The following is a 24,591-nucleotide window of genomic DNA, read 5'->3' as shown; positions in this document are numbered from 1 at the left end:
GGATTTTCAGCCTTGCTGTTAAAGCAAAATTTTTCAAATAACTCAACCAATGAGTTGTAAAATACCATGAACATAGGTTGCTCATGCGAGTTTGCTCCTCCATCAATTCTGTAACACGATTAAGAAAATTCATTATTATGAAATACAACAGAGATCTAATTCTTTATAAGATAAAATACCTGACTGTATTACTTGTGGTATCTTCATCTAAATCTTCACTCTGACTAGACTCTTCAAAAGAGGAGTAGTCCATGTATGATTCTCCTTCGATTAGCTCTTCAGCACTCCCCTGCATTCCATCGTCTAAATTAATGCTGGTCACCACGGATGTATTACGATTTTCCCTGATTTCGCTTCGATATTTATTTTGCAACTTCTGGGCCTTTTTCTTCAAAGATGCTTTTTTCTTTTTATACCAGCTTAAAGTCTTTTGTAAAGATGTAAGTTTTTTCTTAAGACGATGGCACGATTTACATGGAGACTGGGATTCCAAATATCTTCACCAAATGCATGTAGTTCTTTTCAAAGTTCGTTTGCTTCCCCAGTGCATACTTCAACATGCTCAGCTCCATCACTAGTAGATGGTACTTCGATAGAACATGTTTCCTTCAGCGATGGCTTATGGAGAGTATGTCGAATAATCTACAAAACTTATATCGAATTTACATATGACAAAAAAAAAATTAACATAAACAAGCGTAAACTTACTTGTCTTCGCTTTCGATCGGTTATTTCGTCCTGTAATGGTTCAGGAATTCAGCAACGTCAATGGTTGGAATAGCATCTTTCTTCAACCTTCTTTTGAGCTTGAGTTGCACGCTCAAATTAAGGTCGAAACAAGAATCTTCAAAATGCGCAGAACACAGACACGAGGTAGAGGAAGCCTCAAAACCCAGTCTATAATTACGCACAACATTTACCCATTTTCTATGTCTTTGCGGCTCTGTTTCTTTTTTAAGAAACCGGTGCATCGACATTCCTTCGGTTTTTGAATCATTGGCGCAACTAATTTGATTAGGTCCGCCAGAAACACAGCTTTTTCCTCCGCGTTTCTTATTAAGAAGACTAGTAGAATACGCCATGTTGATATATGTGTTCAACTTTCTACGTCACAAGTCATTAGCATACCGTTCAAAAAGTTCGCAAAAAAATGCTGAAAATCATGAATTTTAACGTCCGTAAAATCACCTTCACCAATCCAATTTCAATTATAATTGTAGATTTAAAATCACTGAAACAAGGTCTTTCAACTAAGCTCATAAAAAAAGGGGGGGGGGTCAAAATTCGTAATATAAGCACTTTAATGGGTATTGTTATGAAATATCAGTTTTCGTGGTTGCTGATTTGTACATTTAAATATACATTACCCGCAGAAAGACAGTACAAATATATATACAGCATACAAGCATAGCTAAGGGGCTGTTCATATGAGCCCAGCTAACCGGAATTCAGTGAGGCGTTAGATGATTTTGGCAAATGGAAACGATCCTATACTTATCATTAGATAAATCTTCTCGAGCAATTTCACAATATTCTGATTTAATGACAGCGCAAAACATTTAAAATTGAAACTGCCAGTTTGGCCTAATTTGAGAATTTCAACAGAAATGACTTGTGGCGCTTAGCAAACAGTTGTAAATTTTACGCTTAAAGTTTTGCCCCCTTTCAATGCATCAAAATCATTTAATGCATCACTAAATCCCAGTTAGCCGGGCTCATATGAACAGCCCCTAATAGCGACAAAAACAACAACGAGACCGTACTTTAGTCAAACATTGCAACTTGACCCATTAACTGAAAAAACAGTTTTTCAATTGAAACATAGACTGATAAGAATACATCAATTTAATCGTTATGCCTGCTTTTGTATTTTTGCGTATTTGTATATGTGTATTTGGCATTGTTGGAAATACTCTTGTGATCGCTTTGATATTAAAACGAAAAATTCTGTTTATAAAGAAGAACTACTACATTCTTGTCTTGCATCTCGCAATATGTGACGCACTGGCACTGCTAAGTATATTTTTCATTCAAATGAAAAGCATCCCAATTTCTTTAAACTGTTCTATATAGCTGGCATACATACTGTATTTAAAGTAAGTGGAGTTTCTTTGATGCTATTCATTTCAGTCCTACGTTATCGTGCGATAGTTCATCCGTTGAAACTTTCCTTCAGTCAACGAAAGATAAAAATCATTTGTTGTTCAGCGTACATAATTGGTTTGGTTACGACAGTTGGAATGACTATTCAACACTGCTTGTAAAATTTAAACGCACCTATATATTTGAAAAACATATAGATTCCAAATTTTTAAACAATGGATTGTAAACTCGAGTTTTTACCCCCCTTTGAAACACAGGTTCAAAACAGGTTCTTTTTTTCGCTGGTACCCCCATGGCATATACTACTTGAAAACATTTTTTGTTTGTGCACTAACGGTTCTTTGTTTTTCAGTTGGTCATATTTATTATATGACAGTTCGGTTGCAGTGGTACTATAAAGCAGAAACTAATTTGATATATTCATTTGTTGGTTATTGTCTTAAACTTCTGGGGTCGCACGCTGTCAATCCATTAATCTATGGAATATTTGACAGACAAGTGCTGTCTTTTTGGAAGTGCTGTACAAGAAGATTTAAGCAAATGCAGATAACAAAACGTTTTTAATCACTTGCATGTTTCCTGTTCTAATCTAGTAGTGGAGATGTTTAATAATTTAATGTCTTGAAACAAGAATTATACCTTTTACAAATTTAATAATAGAATTAAGAAGAAGGAAGACCTCTGAAGCTTTCTTTCAAAATTTAATTGCTTTGAATAACACAACGCGGAAACCTACCAAAATAACTCAAAGTTATCTGCAAAATAACTTAAGCAATATGTACGTGCACACTAGAACCTAAATAAGTAATGACACTCGTCATTATTTTTCTAGAAAATAATAAAAGTTTTCTTCATTATGATACTATTTTTCAATTTTTTCTTTTGTGGAATGTTGGAAAAGTGTTGATGCATGCTCTTTTAAAGATTCTAGAGAGAAATGTAAAGACAGAAAGATATAAGTAAATTATTAATAAATAGAACCTAAAATGGCTTCGCATTCAGAAAAAAAGCAAATTAAAATAAATTAGTGTCCATTTCCACTTTTAACAACAATACTTGTCTCCTATAAAATGACCACTGTTTGAAATATCTTGTATAAAATATAAAAGAGGTTAACAATAATGTCGAAAAAAAGATAAACATGAAGGTACACGTAAAGATAGAAAAAAGGTAGTTATGAGTGTGATAGAAACAAGTTAGAATATTTACAGTCAGAAAATTGTGTTAAAATGTTTAATTTGTTTGTTAAGATCGGTTTTTGTTTGCATATGTGTAAGGCTCCATTAAGTTTTAGAGAAATTGAGTGTTGACGGTGTCTAGGATAGTAAGCATGAGCGAGTGTATTTGGAGTGTTTAAAACATTAAGTTAGAACGAATGAGAAAGAACAGATGCGTAAACTTGTACTGCTATAATTTAAAACAATTTACTTGAACAACTTCGGAACTAATAAACAGTTTTTCATGGCATTTGGAAAGTGAAATATAGAAAAAATGAAAAAGCTAAAAATTCCCGTAGGAAAGTCATTTTTCGTTTCCGTCAGTTTATTCTTGTTTCCATGACCTTAAATATTGAGAAGCATTTGATTATTGAGGTTATTGATACTTTATGGAATTTAATGTAATGATTTTGCCTAAAACAGTAAAAATTTATTGTTCAATATGGCTTTTTGTCGAATAAAATGCGGTAAATTTGGTTACTTTTGAATGCGCTTTGTCTTAGGGAACGTTCCTATTCACATTTGCAGCTGTGATGAGACGTTACGTGCGTTTGCTTTTATTTAACTGTAATATTATTTTAAAATTAAATCTTATAAAAAGCATTAAGTTTTGTTGATGATTGGTTATTTAATTACACATTATAAACTTTCATGAATTCTAATTGGTCAGTATAGCCATTAAAGAATGCAGAACAAGTTATATAACACATTTGTTGAGTATTTCACTTACTGAGCAACGAAAAACCAAATGCTTTTTGGTATTTGCAAAGTGAAATACAGAAATATACAGACCATTCCAAAACTTATAGTAATTCAATCACATCCGTCATATTTTTATCATGGAAATTTTCTTTATGATGAGAATTGCAATTTGCATATTTGGTATTTTTGGAAATAATCTTGTGATCGTTACAATATTAAAGCAAAAGATTCTGTTGAAGAAGAACTACTATTTTCTTGTCTTGCATCTCGCGATATGTGACGCATTTATACTATTGCGTATATTTCTCTTTAAGATCTTTGAACACCATTCGAAAAGCAATCCAATTATGTTAAACTGCTAATATATAAGTAGCATAGATACTTTTTTTCAAATAAGTGGAGTATCTATGATGTTAATCATTTCAGTTCTACGATATCATTAAATAGTTCATCCGTTAAAACTTTCATTCAATCGACAAAACATAAAAACGTTTGTGGTTTAGCGTACATCATTGTTTTGATTACGACAGTTGGAATGACATTTCAAGAGTGCATTGTGGATCCTCAAGCTCATTATTTTATTTACGAATTGTTTGCGTTTTATTCATGTTTCTAAATGTTCCTAATAACCTTTATGACTGTGACTTACTCCATAATCACTCAAGCATTGATTAAACAAAGAAAAGCACTACGAACACTCTCCAATCCGACACATTCTCATCTACAATCCTCTACCAGCTCAAGTCTTCAAAGATATACTCGGCATAGTAAGACATTTATTGTTTGTGTCTGCCCAGTTGTCTGCTTCACAGTGGGTCACGCTTGTTTTTTGGTTGTAGACATGCTCTATATAAACAACACTGTTCCATCAAATTCTTCCACTAATCTTTACGTTGTTTTTGTTCTCCGCCTTTTTGGCTCACACGCGTTAAATACTCTGATCTATGGAATATCAAATAGAAAAATGATGTTTTTATGGAATTGCTGCCCAAAATTAAGACCAATCTAAGTTGTTTTCAGTATCAAAAAGCAGAGATTTTTAAAATAGAGGCACCTTTATGTATTTCGAACATTATAAAGTAGCTAGAAAATAATTTAGTTCTGAATTGCTTTAAGAGCGTTTATATGATTCTAAGAAATTCATTTTTGTTTATTTCCAACATTACATAATTTCATAATAGTATTGTAAATCAGGTCGACATGTTTTCCATCTCTTTATTTACTTTACAAATAAAACAAATAAATGTGTTCGACATGATGATCTCAAAATTAATTTTGCAGAGTTCTTTCTGTGAACAAAATATTTAAAAGTGATCAGTTTCCTGTCAAATTTGTCGTAGATAGAGACATTTATTCAATGTACAACAGCATTTTACAAAACAATTCAGCGTCTTTGTAAACTTCGCATATTTTGCTTTATATGAACAAATAAATACTAAAATGAGATAAAAGCATTTTGACTGCATACACCCAGTGGCGTTTTACAAAGCAGTAAGCTAAATAGACTGAAGCCTACAGGCCCGCCTTTTCAAGACGCCCGTTGTATATAGACATATTTTACCTTTAGCCTTTTTGTTCTAAATTCGACCATATATGCTTCTAGAAACTTTACGATCGACTGCTTTAATGCTTAATGCACAAAACTCATAAAGTGCAGGGGATTTACTCAAGTTAAACTTTAATTTTGTTTCTTAATGTTTGCACTATATGAGTTACAAACAGAAGCCAGGAAATGAAAAAGCAATGGAACGTTAAAAACGCAAACGACATTAAAACACTGAACTTACTTGGAGGAACAAATATCACTTAAAAATCCACAGCTTTATCGCAGCCTACAGGCCCCGTAATTAGTTATCTGCCACTGTATATAGGCATTGCAATAACGGAGAAAACATACAAATCATAACGTCTTTATAACCTCAGTATTAGATACGAAATTCTCCTTCTAAAATGTACTTCAGTTTTTGGGTACTTTGAAAAATTTAATAACCAGACTTAACCGTTAAATAGTTTGTCAGCTACTGCTTCAATGCATCGCGTAGCATTTCTCTATATTTTAGAACGCTGTAAATATATTACTTTTTAAATATTTTTTTTCGGTTTAAGAATGAGAATTTTTTTGAATTTTATTGATATTATTTGTGTACGCTAGTTTTTCAAAAGCAAAAATTGAATTTTAAAATATTTCAATATGAGGAGGGTGGTCTGGTTTTAAAGGAAGATTTGAGAAAGGCTCTAGGTAATCAAAAGAAACTCTCAGATAAATGAATAATTGCAGCAAATATGATCAGGAAGACAGAAAAAACAATAGTCGTTGTAGTAAGAAAATTTTTTGAATGAATAGAAAAGGACTTGAAAAATTAGTAAAAAGATTTATAGGATAACAACAGGACTTAGGAGGATAAATAAGAGAACAGGAAGATATGTCATTCGGTTTAAGGATCAGGGATATAAGAGATTAAGAGCACTATGTGAATATGAATATTTAGATCGTCTTCAACCGCTTCAAACATTGATTTCCTCACATCTTTGGTAGCCTTCTCCACTTATACGGTTTATTAACATGGTATATAAGAAGTATGATTTTTGCACAGCCAAAAGAGTTAGTGAGTGGGCTGCTGGTCTTCAGAAGGCGTCTTGTTGGCAATTATGAAATTACCATAAAATGTCGTCAACAATAAACGTTAGTTTGATGACTTAAATTTTCGTCAACTCTTTTATGATGGATTATTACACAACACAAAAAAATTCATTGTCTAATGTACCGTGTACAAAATGACAAAGTACAAATAGATACTTATCATGTGACAGCTTGGTCACAGTGTAGGAATATACAGTAGGGCCACTTCGCTGTGCAACTGGCTGCAGTATATTTAATTAGTTTACTGGCTGCCGTTTGCCATATCGTCAATCCTATTGGTCACACAATGCAATTTACTGGCTGCCAATAGCGTAATCACTTGAGTAATAAGATATACGTGGCACGAAAAAATTCAATGGAGTAGCCCTACTGTATGTTCTCTATGCTATCCTTGGTTGCATTGGTTTTACTTTTCAGAAACTAACACGGCAAATCCATCACTTGCTTGTTGTGTGAGAATTCTGTGGTCGCCCGCTATCAGTCTATTAATATGTGGAATATTTCAAAATAAAACAAATTACGAAGAGGGAAATCTTGTTTCCTCAATATTGAAGATAGTACAAGAGTTTGAAACAAAAGATGGTGTAATATTTCGTCTATATTCCAAAGACATCATCAAACTTATGTTTCAAACTCTTGTACTATTTTGAATATTGAGAAAACTAGATGTCCCTCTTCGGAATTTGTTTCATTTTGTATTACTTGAAATTGTCTGCTTGTCCTGGTTTTGTGGAATATTTGATAGACAAGTCCTGCACTTTTGAAAGTGTTGAGCAAAAAGAGAAATTTAAGCTAATTGAGATGACAGACGTTTGATATTCAATCACTCACATTTTTCTTTTTCTAGTAGTTTAGATGTTGAAACAACATACCTTTAATGCCTTTAAACAAATGTACTTTTATGAGGTTAATTACAGAACCAAAAAAGACACTTAAAAACATTTACTTCGAATGATAAAAGTTGAAACTGAAGCTGACTAAAATATGATGAGTCACGAAGTACAAATTTTCAAGCAATCTACTTGCATACTAGATAATGAATAACACAATGTTTCCAAGAAATAATGAGAATTGTCTATAGATTATATTTCAACTTTACATCCACGTGGAATATTCGACAAAGAAGTAATGTTCTCTAAAACTGTCAAGAGAGAAATATTGAGAGGAAAATGTTGTATTTTCTTTACATTCTATTTTGACGAACTGAGACTTGTTCATTTAGAAATAACCTATAGCGATAGTGAGCTAATTATGTTTTTTAATGAGAAAGTAACAATGCCATCTTTTTCATGACAAATGCATGCATGAATTTATATTTCACATTTTTACAGTTTTTAGTTGCAACGTTTGACGTATCTGCACGCAAATATAATTGTGAAATCGTTTAAAAACAAAATATTGCATGTTGTAAGAATACAAATAAAGGGCTAAATAATTGACACATGATTCCAAGATATGGGGTATGAAGAATATTTTTTGTTTGTGTTGGCACATTTCCTGTTTCTCATTGAATCATGTTTATTTTGTGGTTGCAGACGTGCTTTATATGAACAACGCTCTTTCATCAAATTCTTCCACAAACATTTCGTTATCAAAAAACCCACATAGAAACAACATGGGTTTCACGAGGGAATTTCATAAGACCACTTATGTGATTTGCGCGTTGATATGTGCTTCGCATGCGGTTCCAAACAGGTTTTATTTACTGTAATAATAAATTTAAAGTAAGGCCCGTTTCAAACGTGGCATTTTACATGGGCCGAAAGCATTAAAGACAAAAGAAAATGAGACAAAATTCCTCATTATCTTTTGTTTTAATTGCATTCGGCTCATGTAAAATGCGACGTTAGAAACAAGCCTAAGCCATTTAGTCAATTGCTTTTTTAGACCAGTAGGAGCACTAAGATGGTTAGCCGCAGCCAGCAATCTAATTAAACATACAGCACCAAGTTCAACAATGGAGTAAGGGCCTGTTCATATGAGCCCGGGTAGCCGGGATTCAGCGAAGCGTTTAATCATTTTAGCAAATGGAAAAGATTAATTCCTTCACAACAAAAAAGTTATTAAAGCAATTTCCCTATGTTCTGAATTTGCAAATTCACAAAACCTTTAAAATGAAAACAAATAATTTGGCCAGATTTGAATATTACAACTAAAATGACTCATGACTTATAAGAAAGGTTGTAAATTTTGCGTTTAAAGTTTTTACTCCTTTCAATATCTCAAAATCATTTCACGCCTCGCTGAATCCCGGTTAGCTGGGCTCATGTGAACAGCTCCTAAGACTACTGTTTGTTTCTATACTGTGACTGTAACTTACTCCTTAATCACTCGAGCGCTAATCAAACAAAGAAAAGCACTTAGCCCCGTTTCAAACGTCAAACTTTACATGAGCCGAATGCAATTAAAACAAAAGATAATGAGGAAGTTCATGTCATTTTCTTTTGTCTTTATGTATTCGGCGCAGATAAAATGCGATGTTTAAAACGGGCATAAGATCACTCTCCAATGCAAAGTCGTCTTATTTTTAATCCTCAAAACAGGGATAAATTGAAAACATAATTCTTTTGTCGGCAGAGAACCGGATAAGTTAACTATTAAAACAGTCTCCGTGACGCGTAACTGAAAGAATGAACGGTATTTCTCTCCTTTTGAAGATGACGTACACTCTTTCTTGGCATTATAAATATCGGTTGGTTTCAAAAATTCATTTAGCAGACGTTGACACCCGAGGAGTAGTCTGCCGAAATACATAGTGTCGTTTAGTTCTTTTATAACTATTGGGTTAGTGCTCTTTACCTAAAACAGTTCTTTTAAGAACTATTAATATTTACTTTACTATTTTGTTCATTCTAAATTATTTGAAATTCAATTCTGGCATAAAAGTCATTTTCTTAGTCCAGCAGCAGGCATGATTACTTCACAGATCGTTTCACTTGGGCAAAAATTTAGATGATTTGTTATCCGCAATTCATTATATCTTGACATGATCGAACAATTTAGTCCAATATAGTTTGTCTAAGAGACCAAATTATGATATCACAAACAACTAAACAACGCAAAATTGATTAGTTTTAGAACCCTATCGTTTTAAGAACGTGCCGTCATTAAACACAGCTGTGCATGATGCGATGCGGTGTTGAATATTTACTCTGAAAACTCTGAAAACACCTTCTATCATCACATTATAACAGAGAAATTGATAAAAAGAGGGCACTTTAAGTTGGCCTGAAAAATCATTGAGAATGAAAGGTTTTGTGGTTTTCGTTGTGGCATTATGTGTATTTGGTATTGTTGGAAATACCCTTGTGATCGCTTCAATAATAAAACAGAGGATTCTGCTAAAGAAAAATTTTTACTTTCTTGTCTTGCATCTTGCGATATGTGACGCATTCGCGCTGCTATCTATCTTCTTTGTGCAGCTCAAAATCGACACATTTTTGTCAAACTGCATAAAAATTTTGGGCATATGTAATTTAATTTTTCGAACAAGCGGAGTTACTATGATGTTGATCATTTCAGTTTTACGTTATCGTGCAATAGTTCATCCACTGAAACCTTCCTTCAGTCGACGAAATATAAAAATCGTTTGTGGCTTAGCGTACATCATTGGTTTTGTTACGACAGTTGGAATGACCTTGGTAGGGTGCATTGTGGATCTTCAAGATCGTTATTCTATTTACAAATTGTTTACGGTTGTTTCATGTGCCTACATGTTCCCAGTAATATTCATGACTGTAACTTACTCCATAATCGCTCGAGCATTGATCAAACAAAGAAAAGCCCTAAGTGCATTCTCCAATGCAACACCGTCTCATTTTCAATGCTCCTCCAACTTAAGTTCTAAAAGATATAATCGGGATTTAAAAACGTTTTACGTTTGTGCAATAACGGTTCTCTGTTTTTTCGTTGGTTATATATATTATATGACAGCTTGGTTGCATTTTTTTTATTCTGCTGAAAGTAACACAGTAAACGTATCAGTTGCTTATTGTGTAAAAATTTTGGGAACACACGCTGTCAATCCATTAATCTATGGAATATTTGACAGAAAAGTTTTGTATTTTTGGAAGTGGTGCACAAGAAGATAATTATTAGCTAATTCAGATAACAGGACGTTTGATGATTGTTTACATGTTTCCTGTTTTAATGTTTAAACTATTTACGTTTAATTAATGTTTCAAAAACAAGGGCTTTATTGAGGCAGTATCAGAACCAAGAAGACCTCTAACGTGCTTACTGAAAAAATATTTTCTTCGAATGATACACGTTAAAACCTAAAACTAACTAGAATAAAGTCAAAGTTAGCTGCACGTTACAGTTCTCAAGTAATCTTTACGTAGATCCCGAATAAGACAAGCTTTCAAAGATAATGAAAATTGTCTTTAGCTATATTGTATTTCAACCTGTCATTCACGTGGATTATTTGACAATTAAGTAGAGTGTTGTTTTGAAATAGCATAAGAGAACTATAGAAAAGAAAATAGAAATGTATTTGGATTTGAAATTACAAACACTGAAATTAGCTGATAGTTGTTTTTAATTGACTGCTTTAGCCAGCTACAATGCTATCTTTTTTTTAACAAATGTATTCATTCGTAATTTGTTCACATTTTAGTTGCTCAAATGCAGTTTTAATGTTTGGTTTATCTGCGAATAAAATTATGAAATGCATCTTGTTTGAAAAATAAAATATTGCTGCACGGTGAAAATGAAGTATTGGGAAAAAATTTTGATAGGAAATTCCATAATGTGTTACATGAAACAAATATGAGGAAAGAGACAGGTAGAAAGGTACTTAGTGTGTTGTTTGGAAGAAAATTAGATAAGGAGACTTTGTGGATGAATAATATATTGCGGAAATTAAAAGATTGCCAAAGAATATGTGTGGTTGCAAGAGAACAAAAGAGAGTAAATATGAGATACGGAAGATACGTCATTAGGTTTAAGTCATCAGGGATGGAAGAACTTTTTCAATGTTTTGAGGTAGGGATATCACTTCACAAGAAATATGAATATTCAGATGCTCTATAAACTGCTGGGAAAAACCATTTTCTTATCGCTTTAGACTTCGGTAGCCCTCTTCACTTCTCTGGATATGAATTTTGCATTTCCCTTACTTGACGCAAATTTTGGTCATTTATTCGTGACTATATTTAAGTATTCTAACAAATGTTGGCTGTTTTTGCGTTAGAGACGTCCTCACGCTGTAAGGACGTCTTTTTACTCTCCTGTAAAGAGAGAAAAGACGATAATAATGCATCTAAAAGATTGGCTTATTGGATAAGTCTGCTGAAAAAATTCACTTTTACATTGGTAGAAAGCGAGATGTTGGTCTGTAGAAGATGTCTCGTTAGTAATTATCAAACTGCAATAAACATAACGTGAACAATTGGCGTTGGTTTGATGACTTCGATTTTCATGAACACTTTTATGATTGATTTTTACGCGAAACAAGAAAATTTAATATCTAAGCTGTCAAACACAATAGCGAAACGAAAATTTTATCTAAACAAGTGTTTATTTGGTGTCCATAAATACTACCCTACCCCACATCCCTTCATTAACAAAGAAGATGTTTAGTCACATCTTAATTCACTGACATATAGTTTAGACATTATAACAAAATTTTCATCAATATAGTGAAATCTCAGGAGCAGGTTTTGTTCGTCAAGCCTATTTGGATTAACTATAAAACACAAATTTGTCATAATATTGTCATCTTAAAAGCTACAGTTCTTCAATTTTCATTACTATAACTAGCAATTTGTTGTAAGGAAAAGAACAGCAGCTGTATTTCATACCCAAAACATATAATTGATGCTAATTTCAAATATCACAATATGTAAAATAAGCATCATTCTTTAAGTATATTTTCTTAAGGCATATGCAAAGTGAAATAAAGGAAAATAAGGCACTTAGTAAGTCAGACATATCAGCAATATCTTTAGGGAGCCTGGTATAATTTCCATTCTCGCAATATGTGTATTTGGTATTGTTGGAAATACTCTTGTGATAGCTTCAATATTGAAACAAAAGATTTTGTTAAAGAAAACCTACTACTTTCTTGTCTTGCATCTTGCGACTTGTGAAGTATTTCCTCTTCTAAGTATATTTTTCATTCAGTTCAAAAGTGCCTCATTTTTGTTCAGTTGCTCATATATAGCTTCCATAGATAATTTTTTTCAAATAAGTGTAGTATCTATGATGTTGATCATTTCAGTCCTACGTTTTCGTGCCATAGTTCATCTATTAAAACTTTCCTTCAGTCGAAGAAATAAAAAACTCGGTAGTGGCTTAGTGTGCATCATTGGTTTTGTCACAACTGTTGGAATAAAAATTCAAAAATGTATTGTAGATCCTCAAGGTCGTTATTAAATTTACGAATGGTTTGCTTTTTTATGCCTGTTGCCACATTTTTCATTAATATTGATGACTGTGACTTATTCCATAATCGCTTCACAAAAGGACAAATTTAAGCAAGCATAGAGAAGAAAACGTTTCATACTCGATCATTTGTATGTTTCATGTTCGTGTAATTATCTGTTTGAAATTAATAATGCTTTTAAACAAGAGGTCTTTCGTGTTAATATCAAAACCACAAGAAGACCTTTAACGCGTTCACTACAAAACTTTTGCTTCAAATGATAGAAGTAAAACTAAATCTAAGTAAAGTGTCGTAGGTCTAGTTAGCGGCGAACTTTTACGCGTTTTATAAAAATATCCCCAATAACCCAGATTTTTTGAAGAAACGAGGAAAGTTGTCTCCTTTGTCTTTTTCATCCGTGGAACAATCAAGAGTTAACTGCATCGCATGATCTTATAAACACTCAAGAGACAAATATAAACCGAATAGACATATAGAATTGACAAACTTTCAATTAGAAAACATCTATAGCAATAATTAGCGAAGAAATTTCCTTTAAAACAGGCAACATTGACGGATGTTTGATAGATAAAATTTTTGTTCTGCAATTGCATTTTCATTGATTGATAACATTTATTTGTGTATATTATTTGAAAATAGAATCTTACTTCTATAAAAGTATCGACAAAATGTTTCACACATAATTCCAAGGTATGTGTTACGAAGAGCTACAAACGGACATAACTATTTTATTTAAATCGTAAAATGGATACCAATAAAATAGAAAATTTAAATAGTTTTATATCCGTTTTATCTTTGCAAATGCGCTTATTACAGCTGTGATGTAACACTAAGTAATATAAAGTTTATCCTCAGTAAGCGTCAACCAGTCCAAATTCTTCAGTTAATATAAAACTTCATCCACACTATCCATTAGGCAGTCCACCAGTCCGAGTCCGCATTTTGTCCACACCCTTCGTTGATACATTCATGAGACTCTTTGATTAACACGCGCCATATTTTTCATTTCCAGTTAAGATGTCCTAACGCATGCGTAAATCTAACCAAATTCGCCGACATCATAACGTGCGAGACCTCGGTACTAGCGTACTTTTTTATAACAATTACAACTATGTGTGAACGCTTACTGTTCTAATTGCTGTTGACTTTATCTCTGATGGAATTACAACAATTACAACTATATGTGAACTAGGCTTTATTACTTTATTTCTAATATGAAGCACACTAGTTTACATCCTATTTCATGTGATTGAATTTCATATCATATTATCTGATCTCTTTTGTGCGTGCAAGAAGCTATGATCTTGCTTTACAGCACTTTTCGCTGGGATAGTAGATCAACAACTAAATAAAGTAAATTTCCCTTCACCTTTAAACATGGCTATACCGGTCACAAGCCCGGGACTTGTAGTGTCTGACTCTCTACTTTAGTGTATATTTGAAGGAGGTGGAGTGAAAATATCTGAGTATATGTTTTATAAAATGCATGAGTAGGATGTGCATGGTAGAATATACTTTTCTTAAGTGTGTGAGCACTGAGAATAGTTTTACTTTTAAAAACGATGTGACCACACATGTGAGTTGAATAGAGGGTTTTTTTGTTGTTTAGTTGTATAGTTCAATAGTTAGTTGCGCCATACATTAAGTGACGACTTAAATCAAACGTCGACTGCTATGAAAAAATGGTAGACAAAAAGAGTAGACATTGAAAAGACGACTCTTATGAAATAACGATGTATTGAAAAGTTGACTCCTTTAAAATGACAACATTTTGACATGCCAAATCCTAACATGGGCGTAGGAAGATCAATAATTGGGGGGGGGCTCATATTCATATATTCATGATATACAGGCTTAAGCTCTTTTTAAATCCATTGTTTTCAGATTTTTATAACATGAATATATGTGTATGACACCCCCCTCAATTATCAATCTTGCAACGCCCTTTACTCTTACCATTTGCAGAAATACGAGGCGCCGATCCAGAGCACAATCATGTTTTGTGACGCTTTCACTGAAACACATAGACACACTTTCCTTTCTCTTTTCCTCCCCTCCTTTCTCATCTGGTACCCTTTTTTAAGTGTATGAACCTTAACATGCCCCCTTTGCTAAACTCGCTGAGAGATCCTAAATTTGTATATTTAGCATTAGTCAAAACACAATTGTGGCTTATTGCCTCATTAAAAAAAGATTCTGTTAATAAAAATTGTCTGTAATTTAGAGTTTATCAATAGTTCGATAGTTAAAGAGGAGATTTTATTTACTTTAGCTGGTTACTTTATGCATGATTCTCTCTTCTTTTCTGTGTGTATATTTTTAATTGCTGTATACATGCACAAGATATTAGCAACGATCACTGGACAAATAGTTTAATTAATGCAGTCGTGCTTTTTTTCAACATCGTTTCGATAGCAATGTCATATTGTTCAAGACTAACATTTTGCTTTCATTTTCCTTGAGTATTAAAGAACATCACACTTCGAAAATTGTGTAGTGTAAACTGTAGAAATTGAAAACATTGCAGAGAATGCATGTAGATAGCTATAAAGGCTCGTTCACATGTTCCGATTTGCCGGATCCTATGAAACTGATCGTGTGAACTCTTATTAAGTGAGCCTCCGACAGTCGGATCCGTCAATTTAAAAATTCTGATGGAAATAGGAACTTGCTCTGTTTTCATCCGATAAGATCAAAGGAAGCCAATTAGTAAAATTACATAGATTTGAAAAAGGCTTGGAAACAAAATGAAGAGTACGAAAAATACATCGATAAATGTACTGTATAACACAAATGGCTGTTCACACGATGCCCTCAGAGTTTTGCTCCGTTTTGATGTTGTGTTCACACTACTCCGGATAAATGCCGGCTTTCACCTTTCAGTTTATTTGATTTATATTTGTTTGAAGTGTATCTATTTTTCTGACCATATCTATATCGCCGTGACAACTGTGGAATCGCTGCCTAACAAAAAATCCAGGAATATTGAGCGGGTTAAATTGGACAAAAATAACTACATGTCGATCCTAAATGGAGGATTATATAGCAAAAATGAGAGCCGCACAACGTATGAAATCCAAAGCCCTGTATTGGGAGAAATGGGACACCGGAAATAATTGTTTAGCGTCCGCTATTTTTGTTCTAAAAGCCAGCAAATTTAGAGCAGTAAATGGTAGAAAGACAAAGTTTCTGTTGTGCTTTCTTATTCATGAATAAGCAACGATCACTATCTTTGTAATTCAGTTGTTTATAGATGTCATAATAATAGAAAAGTATTTGATTAACGCTGTGGATCTAATTTATAGGCCTTTAATACTGTTTTTGCAACAAGGAAGCGTACACCATTGAATAATTGCGTCCCTCTTAATTGATTAATATCCTCAATGGAATAAAATAATGGAAAAAAGCATTGAAATTTACGTGAATGCATTAATCAAATAATTTGAATTGGGGGTAGTTGCTCGCTCACGAAAAAGATCACGCAAACTTTGAGTTAAAACATAATTCAAGCATTGAAAATGAGACGAAGTTGCATTGGACAATGCTCTTAGGGCTTTTCTTTGTTTGATCAATGCTCGAGCGATTATGGAGTAAGTTACAGTCATGAATATTATTGGGAAAATGTAGAAACAGGCAAAAAAAAGCAACCTTTCGTAAATATAATGACGACGTTCTGGATCCACAACGCACTTCGAAAATATACATCCAGCTGTCGTAACCAAACCAAGGATGTACGCTAAGCCACAAACGATTTTTATCTTTCGTCGACTGAAGGAAGGTTTCAATGGATGAACTATGGCACGATAACGTAGAACTGAAATGATCAACATCATAGAAACGCCGCTTATTTGAAAAATTAAAAAACATATGTCCAAAATATTTATGCAGTTTGACAAAAATGTGACGATTTTCAGATGCCCAAAGAAGATAGATAGCAGCGTGAATGCGTCACATATCGCAAGATGCAAAATGAGAACGTAAAAATTTTTCTTTAGCAGAATCTTCTGTTTCATTATTGATGCGATCACAAGGGTATTTCCAACAATACCAAATACACATATTGCCACAACGAAAACCACAAAACCTATCATTTTCAATGATTTTTCTGGCCAACTTGGAGTGCCCTCTTTTTATTAATTTCCCTGTGATAATTTGATGATAAACGGTGTTTTTAGTGTTTTCAGAGTAAATATTCAACACTTCATTGCATCATGCACAGCTGTGTTTAATGCGGGCACGTTCTTAAAACGATAGGGTTCCAAAACTAATCAAGTTTGCGTTGTTTTGTTGTATGTGAAATCATAATTTGGTCCCTTAGACAAACTTTATTGGACTAAATTGTTCGACCATGTCAAGATATCATGAATTGCCCATAACAAATCATCTAATTTTTTGCCCAAGTGAAACGATCTGTGAAGTAATCATGCCTGCTGCTGGACTAAGAAAATGACTTTTATGCAAGAATTGAATTTCAAATATTTTAGAATGAACAAAATAGTAAAGTAAAAAGTTAATAACTGTTAAGAACTGTTTTAGGTAAAGAGCACTAAACCAAACAACTAAACGACACGATGCATTTCGGTATTTATAATGTCAAGAAAGAGTGTACGTCATCTTCAAAAGGAGAGAAATGCCGTTCATTCTTTCAGTTACGCCTCACGGAGGTTGTTTCAATAGTTAACTAATCCCTTCCTCTACCGACAAAAGAATTATGTTTTCAATTTAGCCCTGTTTTGAGCATTGAAAATGAGACGTTTTGCATTGGAGAGTGCTCTCATGCCCGTTTCAAACGTCGCATTTTACATGCGCCGAATGCATTAAAGACAAAAGAAAATGAGATGAACTTCCTCATTATCTCTTGTTTTAATTGCATTAGGCTCATGTAAATGCAGCGGTTGAAGACGATCTAAATATTCATATTCACATAGTGCTTTTAATGTCTTACATCCCTGATCCTTAAACCGAATGACGTATCTTCCTGTTCTCTTATTTATCCTCCTAAGTCCTCTTGTTATTCTGTACATTTTTTCACTAATTTTTCAAGTCCTTTGCTATTCATTCAAAAAATCTTCTTACTACAGCGACATTTGGTTTTTCTGTCTTGTTAATCATATTTGCTGCATTTATCCATTTGTCTGAGAGTTTATTTTGATCACCTAGAGCCTTTCTCAATTCTTCCCTTAAAACCAGACCACCCTCCTCATATTGAAATGTTTTAAAATTCAATTTTTGCTTTTGAAAAACTAGCGTACACAAGTCATATCAGTAAAATTCAAAAAAAATTCTCATTCTTAAAACGAAAATTAAGCATTTTAAAAGGTAAGATATTTACAGCGTTCTAAAATAAAAAGAAATGCTACGCGATGCATCGAAGCAGTAGCTGAAAAAACTATTTAACTGTTAAGCCTGATTAATAAGATTTTTCAAAGTACCCAAAAACTGAAGTAAATTTGGAAATATAATTTCTTATCTAATACTGAGGTTATAAAGACGTTATAATTTGTATGTTTTCTCCGTTATTGCGCTGCGTATATACAGTGGCGGATAACTATTTACGGTGACTGTAGGCTGCGACAAAGCTGTGGGTTTTTAAGTGATATTTGTTCCTCCAAATAAGTTCAGTGTTTTGATGACGTTTGCGTTTTATGCCTTCCATTGCTTTTGCATTTCCTGGCTTCTGTTTGTAACTCATACAGTATAAACATTAAGGAACAAATTTAAAGTTCAAACTGAGTAAGTCCCCTGCACTTTATGAGTTTTGTGCATTAAGCATTAAAACAGTAGATCGTAAAGTTTCCAGCAGCATATATTGTCGAATTTAGAACAAAAACGCAAAAGGTAAAATATGTCTAAATACAACGAGCGTCTTGAAAAGGCTGGCCTGTAGGCTTCAGCCTACTTAGCCTACTGCATTAGTAAAACGTCACTGCGTGTATGCAGTGAAAATTCTTTTATCTCATTTTAGTATTTATTTGTTCAGTATAAAGCAAAATATACGATGTTTACAAAGATGCTGAATTGTTTTGTAAAATGCTGTTGTAGATTGAATAAATGTCTTTATCTACGACAAATTTGACAGGAAACTGATCACTTTTAAATATTTTGTTCACAGAAAGAACTCTGCAAAATTAATTTTGAGATCATCATGTCGAACACATTTATTTGTTTTATTTGTAAAGTAAATAAAGAGATGGAAAACATGCCGACCTGATTTACAATACTATTATGAAATTATGTATTGTTGGAAATCAAGAAAAATGCATTTCTTAGAATCATATAAACGCTCTTAAAGCAATTCAGGACTAAATTATTTTCTAGCTACTTTATAATGTTCGAAATACATAAATGAGCCCCTCTATTAAAAATCTATACTTTTTGATACTGAAAACAACTTAGATTGGTCTTATTTTTGGGCAGCATTTCCATAAAAACAACATTTTTCTATCCAATATTCCATAGATCAGAGAATTTAACGCGTGTAAGCCAAAAAGACGGAGAACATAAACAACGTAAAGATTAGTGGAAGAATTTGATGAAACAGTGTTGTTTATATAGAGCACGTCTACATCAAAAAAACGAGCGTGACCCTCTGTGAAGCAGAGAACTGTGCTGACACAAACAATTAATGTCTTACTATGCCGAGTATATCTTTGAAGCAGGGGCGGATCTAGGATTTTTCAAACATCAGTCATAAAACGTCGGAGGCGCTCCGCCCCTTGGGGGGTCTGAGGCTATCTCTCCTGAGAAATTTTGAATTTCAGAGCCTTAAAAATGCCATTTTCAGCGTTTTAGAGCATTACAAAATGTATTTTGTGGGCTTCGTTTTTGCGTAAATACAACACATTTTGGTTACATTTTTTTCAAAAAATAATGAAGTGAACAATACTTGAATGTTTTGCCAAATATTTAGGCTCATTATTATGCCAAATATATGGCTCATTAGCACGTCTAGGAACATAAAATATATTTTACAATAATACTATATTCAAAAACAGATATAGCCTTTAAAAATTTCTACCAAGTTGTCAGGCATAGACCCCCCTAGAGACCCCCATTCAAACCTCTATGTAATGAGTTAAGTTAGAAATTTGGTACTACAAGTGACAGTTCATAGATCTAGAAAAGCTCAGACTTCAAACCATGCAAGTTTGTTGTAACCCTTTACCCATCTCCACATCAGTGCCAGCAAATTCACCTTTTGAGAAAAAACTCAAAATTTTTTTCTGCCAAAGGTCAAGCAAAAATTATCAGAGTGAAAATTTGCAGTTAAGGACAGCTTAATGCCATAAATGTTTATTAGGCATTTCACTAGACTATTATCTCCTGTAAGTATATGCAAGGTGTGCTATATAGCAATCACTAGTAGCATTGTATTTGCAAATACAAACAGAATGTAACCAACATGTCTTTAATTATATAATTACATGAATGTTAAAATTGGTTCATGTGTAATGCTTACTGGTTATGATAAATATCTTTTCATATGATCAAAGCTTGTTTAAATGTAAATCAGAAATAATTTAATTTAGAAATTATAATGATCATCAGAAAAATTACCTAGTGATCATGAAAAATACTTTGCTTTTTTGCCAAATTTCAAGGTTTATCTGCATACATAGAAAGACATTTTTACTTTATAGAAAATGCTTTTCATACATTAATAGCCCTTTGGAATTTATGGCAAACAATCTGGTATGAGCCGTTGATTAACACACCTTTACATCTCTACATGAGGTGTTCAGTTAGAAAAGGGGACAATATGTGACATGGGACAACATTCCATGTATGTGAAATACTCAGGTTTAATACCATTCCAGTCAAATTGTCAAAATAAAAGCTTCATGGATCAGAAGACTCAAAATCACAGGTTATAGTAAACAGCTTCTCATGTAATCAATGTTAGTTTTCTCAAATCTTAAACAATATGTAGTATAACTGTCCAATGATGGAATGATCAATGATCATAAACTGAAAAGCCCCAAACATTTGTTTATGATAAAGTAAATAATGGTATGGCGCCTTATGGCTACAGATTTTTTGTCCATTGAAATATATTTGCAGGAATGTAGGATTTCGCTGCCATATAACGGCCACGATTCCCCAAGCACTAAAGAAATCATAGCTAAAAGTCCTTCGTCAACAAAAATTTTAGAAGCATCGATGTGCTTACCATACGCCATATTGACATAAATCGCATCACACACTCGCATAAATTGACTTTGATATATTACATTCATGCATATACTTCAGTTGTCTTTTACTTACGATTTTGGATGTAAATTTCTGCTGATAAAACTCAAAACAATGTTGGCTTGCTTTTGAACATTAATGACTGAAATGTCGCTCGCGAGATCGTCTTTGCCAAGCATGTACAATTCATCCATAAATTTTTCGCCCTGTTGAAAAAATTCCCTGCTTGGAAAGCAGCATTCATGTCAATATATGAATTTGTAAAAGATTTCCATAAATTCCATCTGATTGTAGTTTAGTTTCTATCACGCTTTAGAAAATTATTATGAAACGATCAAGCATTCAATTCAGACAGTGAGCTTGACTATGTTAGTTCAGTTGGCTATCAGTCGAAATAGGTCAAACCAATCACAGTAAGACAAAAATTTAAACGAACCAATTACACGATAGCAAGTGGACTCCCTTATAGGTCCGGCCACCCCGCTTATCGGTCGAGATTATTCCAGATCGTCTACTGATCTGGCTATTGATCAATGAAATAAGCGTTTTTGGCGTTCACAGACTCCTTTATCCGTCGAACTAGTCAAGGCACCCCGCTTATCAGTCGGTTATTCCAGGTCAATTAAAATTCAACTGATCTGAATACCAAGGAGATATTCATTGGATTAGTCATTAGTTTTCAATAATAAATAAAGTTGGATTTTTATCACGAAGTAAATGCGATAATAAAGTAAGAATAATTAATGAATTTTTAACTAATATGAATAGGTAAGTTTTGAGTTTCAAACATCAGTCGCGCGACGGATTTGACATACCCTAGATCCGCCCCTGCAGCAAAACCTCATCTTCAATCCTCGCCCAACTCGAGTCTTCAATGTTATACTCGGAGCTTGAAAACATTTTTCGTTTGTGCAATAACGGTTCTCTGTTTTTCAACTGGTCATATTTATCATGGGGCAACTATTGGGCATTGGCATTTTGCAGCAGAAAAAAATTTAAATTATCAATATGTTGCTCATTCTCTAAGAATTCTTAGCTCGCACGCTGTCAATCCCCCAATTTATGGAAAATTCGACTGAAAAATGCTGTATTTTAGGAAGTGCTGCACAAAAAGACAAATTTGAGCAAACGGAGAGAAGAAAACGTTTGATACTCGATGATTTGTATGTTTCATGTTCGTGTAATTATCTGTTTGAAATTTATAATGCTTTTAAACAAGAGGTCTTTCGTGAAGTTAATATCAAAACCACAAGAAGACCTTTAACGCGTTCACTACAAAACTTTTGCTTCGAATGATAGAAGTAAAACTAAGTCTAACTAAAGTGTCGTAAGTTTAGTTAGCTGCGAATTTTTACGCGTTTTACAAAAATATCCCCTATAACCCAGATTTTTTGAAGAAGCGAAGAAAGTTGTCTCCTTTGTCTTTTTCATCCGTGGAGCAATCAAGAGTTAAATGCATGGCATGATCTTATAAACACTCAAGAGACAAATATAAACAGAACAGACATATAGAATTGACAAACTTTCAATTAGAAAACATCTATAACAATAATTAGCTAATAAATTTCCTTTGAAACGGCAACATTGACGGATGTTTTAATTTATAGATCAAATTTTTGTTCTTCAATTGCATTTTCATTGATTGATAACATTTTTATGTGTATATTATTTGAAAATAAAATATTACTTTTATAAAAGTATGGACAAAATGATTCACAAATAATTCCAAGGTATGTGTAACGAAGAGCTACAAACTGACATAACAATTTTATTTAAATCGTAAAATGGATACCAATAAAATAGAAAATTTAAATAGTTTTCTATCCGTTTTATCTTTGCAAATGCGCTTATTGCAGCTATGATGTAACAACAAGTAATTTATAATTTAGCCTCAGTATGCGTCTGTAGTATAGTTATTATGTAAATTATTAGTATTTCGTACGTCATACTACCTATATTATAATTAAGTAAAGATCTGTATAAAAGTAACATGACTAAGCAATAAAAGGGGGAAATCTCACATTATTACATCTGGCGACAAAGTTTATTAAGGGACGAGGAAATACGATTTGATCCTGACAAAGATACTACATTTCGAAAATGACAGCTTTGCCTAGCTTCCCGACATTCAACCATGGCCTACTTAAGTAGGACATTTTTATTACTTAAGTAGGCCATGATTCAACCTAGAAGAACCAGACCTTAGAAAAGCTTGGGGAAAATACGTATCAAGATTGGAGAATTTGTTGTTGGCAATGAACATCACAAACGCCGCAAGAAAGAAGGCGATGCTCCTGCATTATGTCGGAGAAGAAGTCAATGACATATTCGAAACTTTAGAAATTGACGAGTCAGATAGAGTAGAAGATGTATTTAGAAAAGCGGAGAAAGCGTTACGAAATTACTTCACTCCACAGAAGAATATAGAATTCGAAGTTTATAAGTTTCGTCAAGCGAAACAACTCCCAGGAGAAAACATATCCGCATACTATACGAGATTGAAACAATTGGCCAAATCCTGCGAATTTCATGAAGAAAGCAGAGAGATAAAAACTCAGATCATACAAAATGGTTTGTCTTCAAAATTGCGGAGTAAAGCGTTAGCAGACCCCGAAATAACGATGTAGAAATTAATACAAATGGGTAAAACAATGGAGATGTCAAAAACACAAGCAGAAGGCATCGAAAGCACGAATCGAATTTGGCATAAAAGAAAGCAGTTCAAGACGCCCGCGGATAAAACCTCAAATGCTTTCGAATATTCATCGAAGATCAAATGCAAATTTTGTGCTCGTGAACATCGTACTTGCATATTTCCTGTTCTAATATAGTAGTGGTGATGTTTAAAAATTAAATGTCTTGAAACATGAATTAAGCCTTTTACAAATTTAAAGTGGTTATATCACGAATTTTAGCCCCCCTTTTTTATGAGCTTAATTGAAAATTTGGATTATTTGAAGAACTATGACATGTCGCTGGACTTAAACAGATAAATATAAGTTGCTTAATTTTGCCTCCAAAGTCGGGTACTATTTGCGAATTTTTTACGACGCCATATTGATACTTGTGACGTAGATAGTTGAACACGTCTGTTTCCGTCAATATAATATTATATTATAGAAGGTGATTTTGTTGTCGTTTTTCTTGTCTTAAAAACAAATAATGACAGTATTTTCAATAAAATATTAAAAAACAAGTTTTCCGGAAAGTATGGCCTCAAATCAGTGCTCAGATAATTCGAATTCGATGTCTGAATGCGTATCTGATTCGAGCTCGGAATCCGTGGGTTATGTCGAGCATTTAAACGACTTCGCATATGACGATGAACCGCTAGCAGGAGATGGTGATGA

The 24,591-nt window shown here is 33.3% G+C and overlaps 1 long non-coding RNA gene across 1 annotated transcript; it reads right to left on the bottom strand.

Annotated features, from left to right (window-relative positions):
• Positions 1-613: 613 nt before the first annotated feature.
• Positions 614-936, bottom strand: LOC124456652. Its single transcript, XR_006952369.1, has 3 exons — positions 921-936; positions 709-819; positions 614-642 (listed from the first exon to the last, which is right to left on the bottom strand). It is a non-coding gene; the product is annotated as an uncharacterized LOC124456652 (long non-coding RNA).
• Positions 937-24,591: the final 23,655 nt, after the last annotated feature.

Source organism: Xenia sp. Carnegie-2017, unplaced genomic scaffold, assembly GCF_021976095.1.
Source record: "Xenia sp. Carnegie-2017 unplaced genomic scaffold, XeniaSp_v1 HiC_scaffold_58, whole genome shotgun sequence".
Classification (NCBI taxonomy): domain Eukaryota; kingdom Metazoa; phylum Cnidaria; class Anthozoa; order Malacalcyonacea; family Xeniidae; genus Xenia; species Xenia sp. Carnegie-2017.
The sequence above is the reverse complement of the archived record's forward strand: the minus strand, read 5'-3'. Positions and strand labels throughout refer to the sequence as shown.